The sequence below is a fragment of the Drosophila albomicans genome, chromosome 3 (genome assembly GCF_009650485.2).
Source record: "Drosophila albomicans strain 15112-1751.03 chromosome 3, ASM965048v2, whole genome shotgun sequence".
NCBI classification, from domain to species: domain Eukaryota; kingdom Metazoa; phylum Arthropoda; class Insecta; order Diptera; family Drosophilidae; genus Drosophila; species Drosophila albomicans.
The window spans coordinates 11,380,251-11,392,955 of NC_047629.2; the positions used below are offsets into that span (position 1 = coordinate 11,380,251).

The 12,705-nt window shown below is 33.7% G+C and overlaps 1 protein-coding gene across 2 annotated transcripts in view; it reads left to right on the forward strand.

The window, feature by feature from the left end:
- The first annotated feature begins 4 nt into the window (after positions 1–4).
- The window catches only part of LOC117567764 (5-hydroxytryptamine receptor 1A), a 55,555-nt gene continuing 42,854 nt past the window's right edge, over positions 5–12,705 (forward strand). For both annotated transcript variants that reach the window (XM_052003979.1, XM_052003980.1), the window contains exon 1: positions 5–609. The gene's annotated coding sequence lies outside the window, so the exon portion shown is untranslated. The remainder of the gene's footprint in view (positions 610–12,705) is intronic.

Here is a 12,705-nt window from a genome sequence, read left to right on the forward strand (position 1 = left end):
TAGACGGTGCGGTTGCAACATCGGAAACAAAATTGCAGAATAAATTCGAAAAATTGTAATTTCCAATCTGCCTAATCTGTTGGAGCTCTGGGCGAATCCACTTGAAAAATAATTAAAAGGAAAAAATTAATTAATACTCCGATTAAAATACTATTCAATTTAGAACTATAACTATTGTCGTCTTACGCGAGAAATTCCAGGAAGGAAGTTCTAAATATAAATTATTTGTAGAAGAGTGTTGTACTTATTAAGTCTGACAAAGTTGGCTTTATAAGTTAAGTGTATTCGTAACTCGACCGGCAGCTGCATAACACGTTCGTTCCCCGCCAAAGTTTTTGGTCAGCATTTTAGACAGACTAAGAGGCAGCTGTGAAGTTAACCATTCACTTGCAATTGTGACAGTATATTTCGCTAGTGCTTTTGGCGGCCAACAACTAAAGTTTAGACTTTGAAATTTTGTGAACAACGCACCGGGTTGCTGTGACGGTATTGTGCTTTTGTTGGATGCGAAAGTAACCGGAAATTTTGGCTAAACATTTTAAAGTGTTCGCGTATAGGTAAACCTGCGGTACACACACAAAGCACCCGAGTAAACGAGCGATGTGAATGGTAAGTGCACTGGCATGCTATTGTAAGACAAGTTACTTACACACAAGAACATACTCGTACATTGGAATTTTAACGTTTATAAGTATTAAACAACCTACACGATGCTAACTTGGTCATTTTCGCTGTCGCTAAATATATTTCAGTGTTGAAACCTTGAGCAAAATTGTGATTAATCCTGTTAAAGAGCGAGCTATGTGTATGAGCTTGAACTCTGTTAGCATTTTGCACTGATAAATAAATATTTGATAAGAACAAATTTATGAATTTTTAATTAATAAAAATACCTAAAACTACAAGAGTGATATCTTGAAATAGTTTCGTGAATACATTTTCAAATTAAAAAGTAATTATTATAATTTTTTTGTGTTGGCAATTTTATTGTTGAATTGTTACACTTATATATTGTATTTTAAGATATATGACATGTCAGCATTTACTCGGTACTCCAGAGGTAGTAAAGATAAAGATTGAGCTATATTTAGCTTTCTTACTTGTTACAAAAACAAATTTAAAAAAGAACCTATTACTGCAATTTCTGCAATCTATAGAAAATTACAACTTGATGCGTGTTTTCAATGTATCTTCAGCGATGTGTACAATATTTGCCAATTAGGAGAGTTTGTATCTCTTGAGCATTATTTACGTGTCTTATTGCGTGTGTCGCGTGCTCGTCTTTTTTTTTTTTAGATCTAATTGTTACTTTATAGCTGCAATGAGAGGCATATACATATTAGGGCCCAACCAACTTAAACATCTGGTCCAGGCGCAATTTAGTTTCATCCATCCAGCACATAAATATGCTTCCAACTGAGGCTGAGAGAAGCTCACTTCGTCCTTGTCACGCCTCTTCTGAATCAGGATGACCGAACAAATGGGCTGCGTGTCGCATCTATAATTAAGTAAATATAATATGTACTCTGGGGTAGTGTGTAGTAGAACTAAGGATGTATTCCATGCGAACACTTGCTGTTACTTCCACACACAACAAACATTTAGCTGCTTGTCTGGTGGCCATCTCTTGCAGAAACTCAATGATGCTGGACATTCTCTATTGGGAATTGTCTGTTTTCGGTTTGAAGCTAAAACTGATATGGTTTACGATTACAACTCAGAATGTCCCCATGGAATGAATGGCTATATAATGCGTTTATATATTTCTATATGTCAAGTGTGTTTTGCTGTGAGGCTATAACTTTCATTATTTAGAATAAAGTATTAACTACAAACAACCAACTTAAGCTTGTAATATACTTTCTATTTTCACTTCAAAAGTTTTTTATTAGAGTGAACTCAAATGCTTAAAGTTTTGCCTAGTTTGTCCATTATTATATTTAACATTTTCGGTTGACATTAGTTATCGTTACCGCTTTATTCGATGGGTTGGGCTTATTGATAAGCTACTTAAATTCACTTGTGAATGTTCTTATGTTCCGGTTTTTTGCCTTTATTTCCAAACAATTAACATATGAAGGGCAAAGCAATATTTGACTGCAATTACAGTTAATTATGGTCACAAGCACAATGGAAAATACTCGTAAAGTCCTCAATGATTTCAATAGCAATGGCTAATTGGAGTTGGTTATACAAGTTCACCAGTAATAAATAACAATGACATGCCAATTAAAATATTTGTTATATTCGCCAAATGTTTGCTTTTCGTCTCAGCCTGGTGAAAGCCTATTTGTGTGTTTCCTTGTATTTGTGTGATCATTAGAACAGCAAAAATAACCTTGCAAACAGTACTACATAAATAGCTTGTACCTCAACATGTGTGGTCCTTTAGTTCATCTTCTAGTATTCTGCCAATTCCTCTGGAAGTTTCAGAATTTATTTTTGTCTAATTACGTCAGAATCATAATTTCAGATTTGTCTGCTACTATTCGTGTTCTGTGTGCTTGAGCTTAACATGCACACACTATTAGGACTAATACTCGTATCTATTGAGAGTCTTTTAAGCATGCAAAACTTAAAACTAAAACAAGCACAAGACTCATTTTGTATGGCCCTAAGACAACAATAAATTAGGCTTGTATGTGTTTGTATTGTTTTCCGTAAAAGCCAAACAGTTTGAGGAGCATCTGTAGAAGCTTTTTCTCCTACTATTATACTCTCTTGTAGTACACAAATGTATCATATGTAATTAATGATCTGTCTCATTTGCGGGACTTAAATATATCATTGGTTTTTGTATAGATGATTCTATTTGTTCAAATTAAAACCCAGAAACGATTATTTTATGAGTAGCTTAAGGGAAATCAGTCTTTGAAGAATTAAACAATTGGTAAACAAAATAAACAATTTAGTTCATGCTATAGTCGTTGTGTTTCATTAAGAATCTTGTTGTAGTTTTTTCTTCGAATATTCCAGTTAGGTGGAATCATGTACGCTTTCAAATAAGGTTTAATTCATATATATAAATGGTCAACTATAACTTCATATTTATTTTGTTTTGTATGAAATTAATTAAATTCAGTCAGCGCATTGAAATAATAATTTTTCGGCATTATAAAAGATATTTACAATCATGTTAAATATAGGCTATCCTCTGTTTTGTATCCTCTATATGTATTTGTATTCTGAGGAAATTGTTTCCAGTGTCGCACACTCTAAATCTTCGTCCAGTACTGTAAAAAACACCTAAAAAAAAAACATAATATTTAAGACAAAGCGTGCACAAGGACAAATACAGCCGCAATAAATTCACAACAATTGCAAAGAGACAAAACAGAACAAGTGAAAAACTCAGCGGGAATATATTCGTTTCCATTTTTAGAGTATCCCAAAAAAAACCGCGATAACAAGAAATCATATTACCAGAGTGGCATGACTGCATATATACATATGTATGTATGGATATCATCTGGTTTGTGTTGTTGATAAAGTATTTATATAAAATATATTTTTTGAGCCTGACAAAAATTTCGATTCACTTCAATACATTATGCCGTTCCAGTGAGTCAAGTGTTTGGGTATAAAAACAAAATAAAGATTGCAAAAATAAATAAAAAACACAAATAAATGTGGATAACTTGTGATAAGTAATCCAGCATACTGCGTGTGTGTGAAAGATGAGTCGATGTCATCAGCTTAAATAAATAAAATAAATCAAAAATGTAAATCAACACCCTTCATCCATTCAGATTCAGAGTCAGACTCATTTATAGCATAGGTCCACATATATATAACATATATAGTATGTTCCCGGGACAATAATTTGTGCACACTCACAGAATACATATAATATTTCTCCCTCCAACGGAGCCTCTCATTAAATTTGTCTGGGTTGCTGCGAGTGTGTGCGTTCATTGACTTTGTTATTCCTAGTGGTTAGTTATTTGGTTTTGTCTGTAATATGAAATCACGAAAAAGCATTCACTCAAGTATTTTGGATTTCAAGCTTACAAATATTAAATTATGCTCGCCACAAAAGGATCTAACGAAGCGCTTTTTGCTTTTTTTGGCAAACCTTTTTGATTCAATAAATTTGATTGTATGTTATTTTATTGGCCATATCTCTTGAGTATATCGTTTGAAATAAAAGGTTTATTTTCACTATTCACTAGGAAACTTTTTTAAATCTTCAATTCAATGTAGAATAAAACATATCCATATGATTGTTAGTGCAGCATACGTTGAAAATAAACAAGTAACTAAAACTTTAGTCGGAATGTAAACTATAATAACATAGTTTAAAATGTAAACTTTATTGGTATGGAAACTATGACCAAACACTCTTGATGTAAGTTTAAATTCCCCATATGTAGATATTATTATCATATTAACAATATGATTAGACAAATTATCCTTAAGGAATAAGCGTAAATTATTAAAAACTAAATTTAATTTAAATTTCAAATTTCATTTACATGGTTCAGGTTCTGAAGTAAATTCATTTGAAATGCTCAAATTATTTTAACCTGAAAATGTAGTTTTACAAGAACAAACCAAATTCGAGTTGCATTACCTGAACTTGGGCAAATAGTCTCTTTGAGGCACCGAGTGAGTGCATCGAAGACCTTCCAGGCATTTCAATTTCAATTAATAAGAGTTTGCAGAGAAACTTCATTTCCGCACAGACGGGAAGGGCAATTGGAATCTTCAGTTCTTTTGACATTTCTCCTTTTTAAAGAACAAATTTTCTGCAGTCGGTGTAAATTTGTTCATTTTGCATTATGATGCTCCTCCAACTCTCTTCTCAGGTCTCAGCCTATAGCCTCTGGCAATGTTCTGGTCGTGTCTCTGTGTGTTTGTGTGTCTCTGGCAGTCGCAGACACCTTTTTATTCATTTGACAAAACTGAGTAGGGACGACAAGGCTGCCTTTGTTCGCATTCCGTATTCCGCATTCCGCCCACCTGTCCATCCTGTAGAGGGCACCCTTGTGTCCCCCTCAAGTGGTAAATGGACAGCCAGTTGTCTGACATTTGACATTTCTTGCGCCTTACGCTCTCACAGCTGTTTATAATTCGGCCTGAAATCTACTTTAGTTTATCGCAGTCCTCACGCCATCATCCTGCATTTTTGAAATAAATTCTTATTCATTTTTTTCCCTGCCATCATCTTTATTTCCATTCTCTTTTCTCATCCTTAAGTTAGAATTATCCAACTCTTTGCGCTTTTCCACAGTTCTGCGCCCTCTGTCAGTTGATTTAATTTGACTTGAAATTTATTCACCTCTTCTTATTCAGGCTGCATTTGTATTAATTTGTCTCCTTTACGTTAATTACTTTGTTAGCAAGGGCTCATTCTCGGCAATTTACGAAATGTTTTTAGGGAGTATTCATTAGTTGAGAACATTAAAAACTAGGCTTTCAAAATTGTTGAAGTTATCATAGAAAGAAAGTTTTAGTTGTCAGCAATCAGCATAGTCAAGTGTAAAGTTACCTTGAAAATCACGTCGCCAATTGTCCAAAAGGTATTCATCTCTTGAGGATTTAATACTCAGCTGGCAATAGTTTAATGTTTGCAGCGTGTCTAAAAGTTGAAGAGAAACGCAAATCACTGATTGAGTTCTCTAATTAATAAATTTAAACCACAAACTATTGACCTTTAAATATTCCTGTACTGATCTAAGCATTTAAATATTCTCCTTTATTTACATTACTTAATCGTTTGTTGACATTTTTATTTTCATTCGTATTCGTTTAGATAGATTTATTTAAATTGTATGTGAATAATTTAAACCGATTGTATAACGCAAAATCTCATCTAATATGCATTTGTTTTTCTTAACGACTTTATGTGGGCAGACACAACAAATTTGTAGATCCATAATTTATGTTATTCTACAAAAATGTGGTTCAGGCACATTTTGAAGGCGATTTTCCTGCTGTTTGTTATTTTCAGAGTCCAAATCTTTTTTGGCATGCAACAAATGCCGTCACTTGCATTTATGTATTTTTTCTTCTTCCCCGATAGAAAAAACAGAGATTTTCTAGGATATTTGGCACATTGCTTGTATTATTCTTACTGTTCTGATGATTTTAATTTTTTTATTCCGAATGCAACAAAAACTTGGCAGACGTACTTGTCGACAAGCATCTAAGTGAATTTGTAGGTTGCTCGAGCGGCCAACTGAGCGAAACAGAAATATGTAGATACTATATAGGAAAAGAGAGATGGATAGAGTCAGACGTTGACCATGCACTTGGCAAAGAACCAAAGTACCGAAAAACCGAAAAAGGACAACGCACAAAAGCTCAATGCGAACTTTCGGTTGCTCTTTACAATTGGGATTTGGGACTCGCATTGATTGCTACATGGCCTATTATCTTTAAGTACTTATCATAATTTCTGCAGCGCTTCCTTTCCGGCCCAAACCGGACTCACTGAACTTCTGACGAGCTACTCGAATAATTTATTTCAGTCTTGTGCATAAGTCGCCTTAGCGCCAAATTCCCCTGAGCATCACTGACTAGCGCCATGAACACTGTTGAAAGTAGTGTCAAAGATATTCGTGTGAGTACTTAAATAAATGGATACTCTACAAAATGAATATTATGTTCACTTCCGCTTGATACTCTCATGTTATTTGAGAAATTTCTCTGATAAAAAATACTTAACACCGCTAGAATTACATGACCAACATCCAATCTCCACAACCCATTAATCAGTGTTGCCTTCAGTTATATGCAATTTCTATATTTGTTTCCCATATGTTCATAATACCCATTACAGATAGTGTGAAGGGAGTACATGCATATGGATGACCAAAGTGTATAGTGTAATATTTAAATTTGTTGCAGGGCAACTAAAAGTCGAATATTGTTATGCGAGCTCTTAGTGTGAATGTTTTTTATTAGAGTGCTTCCGATTTGCAGTAGCTGGTTGCAAGCTTAACATTTAATAACCAAGACTGGACATGATATATCGATTTTAAAAAATTACGAATTTATTTTCCCTTAAAAAATTGATGCAAGTTTCCGGTCGGAAAAACAAATATTTGTGTACATATGCTACAACCAAAGTGCAACATATGTGCCCATTAATTGTAAACGAATGTAACTGTGAGAGGAATAAAAAGTACAGTGAACCCGAGAATAAGCCTAATCTATACTATTAGCTTGATAAAATACAAGTGTGCACTTATGAGTTTCTTAACATTCAAGAGTTGCTAACAACAAAACAAATTCATCCCAACAACAGAGATCAAGTGTATGAGACGCACTTGTATTTTGTTTACTGCCTGAGCCATAAGTGCTTTTTAAGCTGTCTAAATAATCGATTGTATTATTTGTACTCGACTTTTTGCGGATTTGAAAATTTGTTATTGCCGACCAGCGCAAATTCAAGGAGACATTGGCGCCAACATCTCCTCTTAGAGAAGGAGAAAGTGCACAAATATTCTCATTCGACTACATTTGTATTGACATGATAAACAACATTGATTTTCCTTTATTTTTCGTCTTCGTCTGCATTCACTCATGTTTTTGTTATCCCAACTTTTCAAAGCCCCATAACAAGTGTGCAAACAATCTTTATTGAGATTGTGCATATTTTAGTGCGCAGTATCTTTATGGACACGCATTTTTTTTTTTTTTTTTTTTTTTTTTTTTTTAAGCATACGTCCTTAATCCTTGTTGGTTGGTTTGTTTAAAGAGTTTGTGGCGCTTTCGAATGTTGTTTACCTTGTTGGTGGAAAATGGCGTACTGTATTTGCTATCTCTGCTGCATTATGGCTGGTCGCATAGAGCGCAAAAATTAAATAAAGAGCAAAGAATTAAATCCTATTAAGCTTGCAACGTTTTACGCTTTCGCATTTGGCCAACTTTCACGCTTGCCTTCAGCCATAAACACTTTTGAGACTTTTGCCAATGCAGCAGCTCAGCGTAAAAAATGAAAGCAAAAATCATCACAAATTTCCTTATGTTTTTTTTAGACAACGTGCTGTAGAGAATATCAATTTTAATCTCAATTTATTAGACCCTTTACTTAAAAAAAAAGTCTTGAAGGGTCTTACAAGTTTGTCAAAAAAGAAATGTGTGTAACAGGCAAAAGAAAACTTATCTGCATAAAGTTTATATACTTTGCACCAGCATCCAGAACTAAGATTTCTTAGCTGCGTTCGGCTGTGCGTCTCTCTACATGGATGGACCTAAAACTCAGCAGCGAACTTTATGTGCATGATTAAATAGGAATTTGTTGATATATCGTTTGAAGTCCATAATCAGCCAATTTCCAACATATACAACTGTAGAAATATACACTGCATTTTTTAATCATAAATAATGTTGGGAATTATCCTGCATAACTTTTTTTTTATATAGGGTAGCCATTCAAATTGATTTTCTTTTTTTTAAATAAACATTTCAAACATTTCAAGTTAAATACGCTTTACTTTTTGCGACGCTTTTTCGTTTCAATAGCGAACAATAAAAGATTTAGAAGTAAAAGGTCTACTACAGCCAAAATTGCTGTATCTCTTTTCGTTTTTAAAAATTGTTTACTTTGGCCTTTATGTTTGTTGTTTGTTTGTTTATGCTATTACATTTATGTTGTATGTTTTAGTTAAGCATTTCAATATTATTACTCGAGTTCTTTTTTGACAGTCATAAAGCGGATTAAATATAACGCTTTTATTTTTAGAACGTATTTATAAAATCGATTTCAAACGAAAAGAAGTATTGTTCTACGAGAGAAACCGCATGCGAAATACCCTGTTTTTGTAATCTTTAAGTCTTGGCGCAAATTAATGAAAAAATTTTATTTATAAATGATAATATTAATGAAATTTGCATATTTGATCATGAACTCATGGCAAAATATATTTATACATATAAGCTCGTGTTTCATATATAACAAAAATGTATTGTTGAGTTATGTATATGTACAGTGAAATCCGGTTATAACGACTCCGCTTATAGTGTCCGTCCGGTTATTGCGACGAAAACTCGATGGCTTGGTTGGTCCCCATACAAACTTATATGAAAGGGCCTCCGCTTAGTACGTCTCCGCTTTTAGCGACAAACCGCTTATACCGATGAAGTTTTTCACAATTCAACCGGATATTGCGACGAAAAAAAAATTCAGCGAATAATGCCAACAAATTTAAGTATCAAACGACGCTGTTGTAAATGTATGCATTTATCAGTGATCGGCAGTCTTGTAGGAGCGACACGAAGGTTCTTACATTCTCACTACTCTCTGTTAGTTTCAGCTGACGCCTTAGCTTATGCTAAGGAACATGCAGGTATACGATTTATTATGGAAAAACCATGCTACTAAATTAAATTTATATATTTTTTGTTTTGTTTAAAAATTAATTTGTTTTATCTTAGAAACCTACATACCGAACATGGCAACCATAAAAAAAGAACAAAAAAAAAAATTTGTTTTGCTCCTTTCGGTTAGTGCGTCTTCCGGGCATAACGACGTAAAATCGTCGGTCCTTTGAAAGTCGCTATAACCGGAATCTACTGTATATTAAAATACTGTATATTAAAATATTTAACATAATTTAATTGAGCATACATAATACAGAAAAATATCTATGAAGTTTGTTTTCCTGAAAAGTGATTTACAATAATCGGAGTCTATATTTTCTTTTACAATTTAGTTTAAAAGAGTTTCATGCATTTAAAGGCAAGAAAATTGCAAAGTAGCTCAGATCCACTTCTTTCCATATCTTTGTGAAAATTTGGACATTGCAACCGGCTTTTAAAATTTTTTTACGGTTTCGTCGAGCTCAGCTTGAAAGTTATTTTTACTGCATGACGTGACCTAGCATGACCGAAATTATTTCTGGCCAATGGGGCGGCTACGCAATATTTCGCATTCCTTTTTATTTTTCGCTTTCTTTTCTTATTTTTTCAACGCGTTTATCCGCCTTGTTATGCCATTTACGTTGATGATTGCTGCGGTTGCTTGCGATAATACTTTCACCCTTTTGACAATTTACTACCCTCAGTCACAAATCTGTTTTCCGTTTCCGCTCGCATATAACCGGCACATTCAAACCAGACCCGATGCTTAATGTCTCCTGCTGTCTTTTGTGTATGCCGCCTGTTAAGCGCAGACTGTTGTTGATTACAATCTGAGCATAAAATATCGAGCTGCATGTGCTGCGTTATGTAGTCGATCAAGTAATAATAACCAGAGCTTATATTTGTCTATCAATCCGTTCAACTATCATACATGAAGATCTGAAAATTTGTGGCCAAATCAGTGAAAGTTAAGGTCAGATACATTTTGATGTGGCAACTTTCATTTGTTAAAGAAGGGTCAAGTTAAATAAAAATGATTTGGTGTTTTTTCAAGTATATGGGGCGTATACCTAATGTTGCCCTATATAAAGCTATTCAAAATGTCTCTTGCTTAGTATAGTATATTCACACAAAATGTATATCTTTATATATACTATATACTTCTTTGTTTTGAAATTAATAGATACTTATCAGATTAAAATGAGGATTGTTCAATTTACATTTAAGCCCGAACTTGATTTGTCTGTTTTATTAGATTCTTATATCATTTGGAAACTTAACTGAATATAAATTATAGCAGATATGAGGATAAAGATTTCATAAATATTTAAAAACTAATTTTCATTTTGTCTTACGTTTCTGGGCTCTAAACAAATTCAATCTGGTTTCTATTAAGTAACATTCAATTACAACAAGTCAGTTTTAATAGCTTATCAATCAATACAATATTAAATAAAAAATCGTTCGTTCGTTTTAATATGTTATTTGTAAGAGAGAAACATCGAAGTTTAAAAGGCTGCCAAAGTCATTGGAAAACTTTGTTTGTTGTTGATGCTTTATATCGATAAATAATTCATAAATATATTGCGAGAGTCAGAGACACTTGCACACACACACACCCACACACACACAGATACTCTCTCATACACACACATACATTCAGAATAATTTTCATGTATTGTCAACACCATGGCATATTGAAGCAAATATAAACGCATTAAAATAAATCCGAAAAATCCTGTCACACACACAAACACATGCACACACAAGGACTCACGCACACATATACTGAGGCGCATACAAGCAGAGGATGTCAATGGCACACAAGCCACAAAGAGTGCCAAGCGACATATGACCGCATTTCAAATTAGCACACACCAAAGGATTTTCTCGCAAACACTCAGATTCACCCACCAATACCAACTCACACACCCGCACACTCGTACAGATATACAAGTATACGTATATGTGTATATATTTTGTATTTAAATCCCCATTTAAGAGTTAAAAAATGCCGCCACAAGGAGCATAAATACAAATATCTGTATTATAATGCAATATAATAAACGTCAAAAGCAGCAAAAAATACTCAGCCAATTGTTTGCTGAAGGGAAAAATCTTACCCAACCCAGAATCCTCGTCTAGATAGACTCGCGCAAATTTACATAAGAGGAGGAAAGTTATTGCTTGGTGGTTATAAATCGTTTTCAATTTGCGGCTTTCATGTATTGTGGTAAAAAATAATTAATAATAAAACATGAAGCTAAATCAAAAGCATACATGAACTCGATTCAAAATTCCAATTTCCATTATGAAGGGTTAAACGAATAAATAGATCCTTTAAGATCGGGTTGATAGAAAATCGTTATTCAGATTAATTTTAATGTTTATTTACTAGTAAGTACAAGTAGAAGTGAGAAGGCACTACTACTACTATTCGGCATCGGATTGTGGCCTGATTGCTAAATCCTGTGTTTTAAAGGTGTGTTTAAAAACAATAATTCCTAAATATTAACAAAAACAAGTAAGAAAGAGTGTACTCGACTGTGAGATACCCACTACCCATTTTGAATAAAAGAAATATATTTTGCGGTATTTTTCTCAAAATAAGCCGATTATAATGCAAAAATACTAAAAAATTACCAAATGGTATATTTGGTATATCGATATAGTACCGCATTCAAAATATACCATAGACGGCACAGTATACCAGATTGTTAGCCAAAGCAACTAAGACCCCTAGTAAGTAGGCGTTTTTGCCATACTTAAGTATTTCTTTATTAACTTCCACAATTTTAATCTGATCGCAACCAAATTTTCAGGAATCATAACTACTACACTACTATTGTACTATTGTATATACCAAAACTTTAGCTTTAAAATTACGCTTGTTATTCGATTTTTTGATTTGCGGGGGCGGAAGTGGGCGTGGCAAAAATTTGAAACAAACTTGATCTGCGTGCAAACATAACAAATGCCGTTGAAAAAACAATTGTAGTCTCTGAGATCTAGATGTTCATACGGACAAACGGACACACACACAGACGGACATGGCTAGATTGTCTCGGCTGTTGACGCTGATCAAGAATATATATACTTTATAGGGTCGGAGATGCCTCCTTCTACCTGTTACATACATTTCCTGCCGGCACAAAGTTATAATACCCTTCTACCCTATGGGTAGCGGGTATAATTATTATTGTCAATATTAGACATTGTCAAGTTTCTGAAATATATCATAGGCTTTATCTGGTAAATTGGTATCGTACTACATTGAAAATATACCATAGATAACTAAACAAACCAGATTTTCAACCAAAGCAGCAAAGAATTCTATTCCAGAAGGCATTTTTTGCCAAAGAAATGTATTTCTTACATAATTTTAACAATTATCTG